Source organism: Phocoena sinus, chromosome X (genome assembly GCF_008692025.1).
Source record: "Phocoena sinus isolate mPhoSin1 chromosome X, mPhoSin1.pri, whole genome shotgun sequence".
Taxonomy (NCBI): Eukaryota; Metazoa; Chordata; class Mammalia; order Artiodactyla; family Phocoenidae; genus Phocoena; species Phocoena sinus.
The window spans coordinates 68,796,586-68,805,396 of NC_045784.1; positions in this window are offsets into that span (position 1 = coordinate 68,796,586).

Below are 8,811 nucleotides of genomic sequence, written 5' to 3' on the forward strand. Positions count from 1 at the left end.
TTAGCTAAACTCTCAACATTAATGTACAACATGGTGATTATAGTTAACAATACTGTTTTGTATACTTGAAAGTTGCTAACAGAGTCAATCTGAAATGTTCTTATCATAACAACAACAAAAATAGTGAAGGATGTGTTAACTAACCTTATATGATAATCATTTCACAATTTATATCAAATCATCACCTTGTACATCTTAAAGTTACCCAATGTTATATGTCAATTATATCTCAATAAAGTTGGGAAAAAGTAAAATGATACATAAATCCAAATATATCAATAATGCCATTAAATATGAATGGATTATACACTACCAGACGTAAAATAGGTAGCTAGTGGGAAGCAGCCACATAGCACAGGGAGATCAGCTCGGTGCTTTGTGACCACCTAGAAGGGTGGGATAGGGAGGGTGGGAAGAAGGGAGATGCAAGAGGGAAGAGATATGGGAACATATGTGTATGTATAACTGATTCACTTTGTTATAAAGCAGAAACTAACACAACATTGTAAAGCAATTATACTCCAATAAAGGCGTTAAAAAAATCCAATAAAGAGGCACTTTGTCATACTGGATTAAAAACATTATCCTAGAGACTGACATACAGAGTGAAGTAAGTTGGAAAGAGAAAAACAAATACCATATGCTAACACATATATATGAATCTAAAAAAAATGGTTCTGAAGAACTTAGGGGCAGGACAGGAATAAAGACGCAGACGTAGAGAATGGACTTGAGGACATGGGGAGGGGGAAAGGTAATCTGGGATGAAGTGAGAGAGTGGCATGGACATATATACACTACCATATGTAAGATAGATAGCTAGGGACTTCCCTGGTGGTGCAGTGGTTAAGAATCCACCTGCCAATGCAGGGGACACCGGATCGAGCCCTCATCTGGGAAGATCCCACATGCCGCAGAGCAACTAAGCCCGAATGCCACAACTACTGAGCCTGTGCTCTAGAGCCCGCGAGCCACAACTACTGAAGCCCATGTGCCTAGAGCCCGTGCTCCTCAACAAGAGAAGCCACCACAATGAGAAGCCCACGCACTGCAGTGAAGAGTAGCCCCTACTTGCTGCAACTAGAGAAAGCCCGCGTGCAGCAACAAAGCAAAAATAATTAATAAATAAAATTTAAAAAATAATAAAATAAAATAAAATAGATAGCTACTGGGAAGCAGCTGTATAGCAAAGGGAGATCAGCTCAGTGCCTTGTGTCCACCTAGAGGGGTGGGATAGGAAGGGTGGGAGGGAGACACAAGAGGGAGGAGATATGGGGATATATGTATATGTATAACTGATTCAGTTTATTATAAAGCAGAAACTAACACACCACTGTAAAGCAATTATACTACAATAAAGATGTTAAAAAAATTATCCAAGTGTATGTAGTCTATAGGTGAAACACTTTTAATTCAAAGATACAAATAGATTAAAATGAAATGGATGAAAAAATATATATCATGCAAACAGCAACCACAAGAAAGCTGGAGTGGTATACTAATATCAGAAGAAATAAAATTAAAAACAAAATATGTTACTAGAGATAAAGAGGAACATTTTCTAATGATAGAAGTTTCAATACATCAGGAAGAGATGTATTCTAGGCCGTAAGACTGACCTAAATAATTTTTAAAAGATAGAAATGCAGGCAGTCCTCAACTTAGATGGCACTACTTACGATTTTTCAAATTTCCGATGGTGCAAAAGCATTATGCATTCAGTAGAAACCATATTTTGAATTCTGAATTTTTATCTTTTCCTGAGCTAGGAATATATATAATATAATACTGTCTTGTGATGCTGGGCAACAGCAGTGAGCTGCATCTCCCAATCAGCCACAGCTCCCAGTCAGCAATGCAATCACAAGGGTAAACATCATATGGTTCTGTACCCACACAACCATTCTGTTTTTCACCTCCAGTACAGTATTCAAGAAATTACATGAGATATTCAACACTTTATTATAAAATAGGCTTCATGTTAAATAATTCTGTCCAAGAGTAGGCAAGTGTTCTGAGCATGTTTAAGGGAGGCTAGGTTAAGCTATGATGTTCAGTATGTTAGATATATTAAATGCATTTTTGACTTACAGTATTTTCAACTTATGATGGGTTTATCAGGACATAACTCCACCATAAGTCAAGGAAGATCTGTAATACAAATTGTGTTCTCTGACCAAATAGAATGAAATTAGAAGTCAATAACAAAGAAAATTGGAAAAGTTACAAATATGGGGAAATTAAACAGCATACTCCTAAATTACCAAAAAAGAAACCCAAAAGGAAATTTTTAATTTATTTTATTTATTCACATTTTTGATGAAAGCATTGAAATTTTATTTGTCCAAAGGAGTATTTATCTGATGATTGTTACATTTAAATAAATTGGATTTCTTTTAAAAAGAAATTGGAATATGAGCTACATTTCTCTTTTATTATGAATCAAATTTTAAGGACAGTCCTGGTCCATGTTTCAAGAGGTATATACATGAAATGCCTGATATTCTGATCTTTTAAGGAAATTAGTCTTTGAGGAAATCAGTACCTAATGATAAAATAAGATGTTTATAGTATGACTTCAAAAAACAGCAAAACCTTCAGTAGAACCTTCAGATTTTCTTGCATGTGGTTATAGTCTCAGTAAATGATTGCTAACTAGATGAACAAGAAGAGAAAGTATTGATTCTTTTCATTGACTTCAGTAGTAATATTTGTACAGAATTTCTTAAAACTTTTCATTCAAATTCATTTTGTAGACCTCTAAGGGTATCTGTGAAGTACAGAAATATACCTTAAATCATTGATTGACTTTAGAATTATATTACTCTGCTTCACAGTGTCCTCTATATGAAATAATTTTCAAACAAAAATAGTATTACCCCCTGCATTGTTCACTAGACTTAGTTCTGAATTACTTTTGAAATATCTCCAAATGTGGTTTCACCCTCAAAAGATAATGTATCACCTATCATTGAGACTGTCCAAAACTATTTAACATAAGCTTGGAAAGCATTATAAAAACATTTAGAATGTGTCCTAGTGGCAATTTCACCAGAGTAAGTACATAGCCATAGTCCTGTGGCTTCTTCAATTGCATTAAAAATTATTTTAGATTAATGCAATGAAGGAAAAACTTATGAAATCAGCTAAAGCAGTGCTTAGAGGGAAATTTAAAGTTGTAAATGCTTATATTACAAAAGAAGAAGGATCCAAAATCAATAAGCTAAACTTCCACCATAATATCAATACACTGGAAAAAGAAAAGCAAATGAAATGCAAAATGCACAGAAGGAAATAATGAAAATTAAAGAAAAAATTAATGAAATAGAGAATGGAAAAATGGTAGAGAAAAATCAATGAAAGCAAAAGTTGTTAATGTGAAAAACTGAGAAAACTAGATAGGCTAACCAAGGAAAAAATGACCAAAATAGGCTCATATTACTAAAATCAAGAATGAAAGATGAGACATTATTGCCAAGCTCACAGAAACAACAAGTAATCAACTTCCAACTTCCAACAAATAAAGCCCAGACTCAGTCAACTTTACTCCTGAATTCTAGCAAACATTTAAAAAATTAATGGCAATTCTTCACAAATTCCTCCAAAATATAGAAGAGAAAATAATACTTTGTAAATCATTCTATGAAGTATTACCCTGTCAAAAGCAAACAAACACATCACAAGAAAACTATAGACAATATCTCCTATGAATATTGCCATAGTTAATTTAATGTGTCAACTTGACTAGTCATGGGTGTCCATATTAAACACTACTGGGTGTGTCTTTGAAGGTGTTTCTGGATGAGATTAACATTCGAATTGGTGGACTCTGTAAAGTAGATTGCCCTTCCCAATGTGGGTAGGCATCATCCAATCCATTCAGGACTTTAAAAGAACAAAAGTCAGGGGAAGGAGAAAATTGCCCCTTTTTTTCCCATTTCTCTCTTTGAGATGGGACATCTCATCTCATCTCATCTTCTCCTGCCCTCTAACTAGGATTGGCACCATTGACTCCCCTTATTCTCAGGACTTCAGACTTAGAGTGAATTACACCACTGTCTCCAAGCTGGAGACAACTGGGACTTCTCAAGACTTCATAATCATGTGAGCCAATTCCTAGAGGAACAGAATTTTATGGATGTGTTTTCTAAAGTGGTTCAGGGAATTTACTCTCTAATCCGATTAGATTCAAAGATACTAATGAGCAAGGAGCTAGGTAACTCTGTATATGATAATTTCCACTATTTTTGAAAAACTAGTAAGTATAATGATGTTGGTTTATTGCTCCTAATGTCACTAATGGTGAAAGAAAAGGAAATCAGGGATTCAAATTCACAAATTCAAGAGGCACAAAAATGACCTAAGAACTTCTATGTGTGTCATGAAGGAGAACTTATCGCTTGTAGCTGCAGAGATGAAATTGCTAAAATTCAAATGTAGAACCTCATCCTGTGACTGGTTGAGTTACAATGCAAGTTGAACTCCCAGACTTGCAGGGTGTCTACTGTTAAAGTGAGGACATGGATTGAGAAAGAATGAGATCCCATAAATTGTGGGAAGATTCTGATGAAGCAGAGGAGATTGAGCCCCTAAATTCTGATTAATCTTATTTACCAGTCGAAGAGACCTCCCCACCACCAATGGAAAGTGTCTTCCTCGATCCCAGCAGAATTGGCCTCCCAACCCCCAACAGAAGCAGTCTTTCACCTCCAGCAGAAGCAGCGAGGTGCCCGGGGCATCTCTACCTTGATTGGTATCAGCTTTTCCACCAATAGCAGTATCAGGCTTTCTTCCTCCACCTAAGTGAATTAACTATGCATTGCCCAAGGAAACTCTAAAGACCTCCCTAAGGCAGTTGCCATGTAAGACAATGGTGATTCTCCTCAGGGCCCACCCCCACCACCACTCTGCTTGTAGACCTATAACTAGACTCAAGTCCCTGCAGGCTCCTAAAGATGGGGTATAATGTGTGACCCATGAGGAGGTATGTATTCCAAAAGAGCTACTTGAGTTTTCTAATTTATACAAACAGAAGTCCTGGGAACATGTGTGGGAATGGATATGAAGGGTGTGGTTAATGGTGGAAGGAACATAATGAATCAGGTCAAATTTATTGATATGGGCTCATTAAACAGAAATTATGTGTTTAATGTTGCAGCCAGGGGAGTTAGAAAAGACTCTGTTTTTTTTGGTTTGTTTTTTGGTAGGGCTAAAATGTAACCAGCATGAGTGAATTAAAAATGCTGGAAATGCCTTGGTTTAACAGAGGAGGGGCTACAAAGGCTTAGGGCTTAGGGAGACTGGAATGGTGGAGTGGATTTGGCACTTAAGACCAACCCACCCAAATTGGGAGGGTCCAAAATACTTACATTTCACCAATGCTGGGAGGCATATATTTGTGAAGAGAGCCACAGCATCCTTGAGGAGCTCTGTGATCGCTCTTCTTTATAAGCCAGACCTCACAGTGGGAACTACAGTTACTGAATTGGGAAACCTAAGTGCAGTGGGAATAATTGGATCCCCAGGTGACAGAGGCCAATTGGTTGCACTCAACCATTAAAGTCAATGTGGGCATGATTGTTGTAATGGACAGCAAAGTTAAAGCTGCAATTACAAAAGTATGACTTGCCCAGACCTAGAGCATTGGTTAATTGATCATAGTGTTCTTAGAAGTGAAAGAGATAGGAAGCCTACTAAAACCTTAGGTGATCTATATGAGCAGAAAATTTCTTAGTCAAGTAAACCAAAGTTGAAGCTAAGTCATAGAAACAGAGAGTCACAATCACTGAATTCCCAGAGGAGAGAGTTTACAGATCCAGAAACCCTTGAATAAAGGGGAGGGCACCTTCCTTCAAGGAAGGACCTGGTACACTCTTGAAAATTATACTGTTAATCTTTCTCTCAACTTTACCCAAAAGGACCTATGACCTTTTACCAAAGTAACTGTATATTGGGGAAAAGGAAATAATCAGACCTTTTGGGGACTACTGGATTCTGGCTCTGAACTGACATTGATTCCAGGAGAACCAAAATGTCACTGTGGCCCTCTAGTCAGATCAGGAACTTATGGAGGTGAGGTGACCAACAGAGTTTTAGCGCAGATCTATCTCACAATGGGTCCCCAAACACGTCCTGTGGTTATTTCCCCAGTTTCAGAATGCATAATTGGAATAGACATACTTAGCAAGTGGTAGAATCCCCACTTTGGTTATCTAATCTGTGGAGTGAGGGCCATTATGATGTGAAAGACCACATGGAAGCCCTTAAAACTGCTTCTACCTAGAAAAGCAGTATATCTAAAGCAATACCACATTCCTGGAAGGATTACAGAGATTTGTGCCACCATCAAGGAATTGAAAGACATAGGGGTGGTAATTCCACCACATCCCCGTTCAACTCTCCTATTTGGCTTGTGCAGAAGACAGATGGATTTTGGAGAATGACAATGGATTATGATAAACTTAATCAGGTGGTGACTCCAATTGTAGCTACTATGCCAAACATAGTTTCATTGCTTGAGCAAATTAAAATATCCCCTGGTACCTGATATGAAGTTGTTGATCTATCAAATGCCTTTTTCTATATCCTTGTACATAAAAATCCACCAGAAGCATTTTGCTTTCATCTGAGAAGGCCAACAATACACTTTCACTGTCTTACCTCAGAGGTATATGGACTCTCTAGCCATATGTCATAATTTAGTTCTCAGTGACCTTGAACCACTTACCCTTCCACAAGATATTACACTATTCCATTACACTGATGACATTATGTTGATTGGACCTAGCAAGCAAGAGGTAGCAACTATTCTGGCTTGTTGGTAAGAGAGTTGCATGTCAGAGAATGGACAATAAATCTGATTAAAATTCAGGTGACTTCTACCTCAGTGAAATTTCTAGGGGTCTTGTGATGTGGGGCATGTTGAGAATTCCTTTCTAAGATGAAGGATAAGTTGTTGCATCTGGTCCCTCCTACAACCAAGAAAGAGTCACAACATCTAGTGGGCTTCTTTGTATTATAGAGATAACATATTCCTATTTGGGTGTATTTCTCTGGCCTATCTACCAAGTGACCCAAAAAGCTGCTACCTTTTCGTGGGGCCGAGAACAAGAGAAGTCTCTGCAACAGGTCCTGGCTGCTGTGCAAACTGCTCTGCCATTTGGACCATATGATTCTGCATATTCAATGGTGCTTAAAGCAGGTAGGGATACTCTTTAAAGTCTTTGGGAGGCCTGTCTGGGTGAATTATAATACAAACCTTTAGGATTTTGGAACAAGATCCTGCCATCTTCTGTAGATAGCTACTTTCCTTTTGAGAAAGAGTTTTTGGCCTGCTACTGGGCCTTAACAGAGACTAAATGCTTCACCATGGGCCACCAAGTTACCATGTGCCCTAAGCTTTCAATCATGAACTGAGTGTTGTCTGACACACCAAGCCATAAAGTTGGGCATGCACAGCAATACACCATTATCAAATGGAAGTGGTATATACAGGATTGGGCTGAAGTGGGCTTTGGAGGCACAAGTAAGTGACATGGAGAAGTGATCCAAATGCCCATGGTCTCCATTCCTCTTTTTTTTTCAATCCATTCCTCTTAAACTACAGTAAGTCCCCTGCATATGAAACTTCAAGTTGCGAACTTTCAAAGATGCAAATGTGCGTTAGCATGTCCAATCACGTAAGTTAGTTCATGTGTCTGGCGTACATTGTCACGTGTGTGCATCCTCTACAAGTGGTTGTGCTTTTGTATACTTTACTGTACATTACTGCATAGAGTACAGTAGTACAGTATCTTTATTTCAAGTCCAGGAAAGAGCTACTACCCAGACATCACTGGATCATTTTTTCAAAAGGGTAGATGGAATTGAATCCAACAAGGAACCAGAACCTGTGCCATCAACTTCAGGCGTGAGTGAAATTGTAGCTTGCCCTCTGTCTCCTATTGCTGATGATCCTTCAGCTCTTCCATCTCCCACCTCCTCTCCCTCCTCCAATCAGTAACTCTTCTTGCTTGTTCACTTGATACCAGCCCCTGTATTCCAGCTGTTGTATTGTACTACTGTACTTTTCAAGGTACTGTAGTGTAAGATTAGAAATGTTTTCTTTGTGTTTTGTGTTTATTTTTTATGTATTATTTGTGTGATAAATATTATAAACCTATAAGTACTATATAGCCAGTTGTGTTAGTTGGGTACCTAGGCTAACTTTGTTGAACTTACGAACAAATTGGACTTACGAATGTGCTGTTGGAATGAAACTCATTTGTATGTAGGGAACTTACTGTAGAGGATTTATTTTTTGAATTTTGACTAGTTTTTTTCTTTAGTTGGGGACAAATTATATAGCATCATTCAAAAAGTTAGTAGTCAGGCTTCCCTGGTGGCGCAGTGGTTGAGAGTCCGCCTGCCAATGCAGGGGATGCGGGTTCGTGCCCCAGTCCGGGAAGATCCCACATGCCACGGAGCGGCTGGGCCCCTGAGCCATGGCCGCTGAGCCTGCGCGTCCGGAGCCTGTGCACCGGGAGAGGCCATGGCAGTGAGAGGCCCACATACCGCAAAAAAAAAAAAAAAAAAAAAAGGTTAATAGTCACAATTTAAGGATTTCTCCCTTAAAAATTGTCCACTTATTTAACTATCAGACGTTAACAACAAATATGAACAGAACGAGTCATACTAAAGTTGCATTCATATCTGACTGAGAACCTTCATTATAAAAAAAAGTATGTAATTTTCTACTTTCAGCAAAAAATTTAAAGAAGTAATTTTGTTTTACATTTTAGGGAATATCTGAGGGGTAGGACATATATAGTT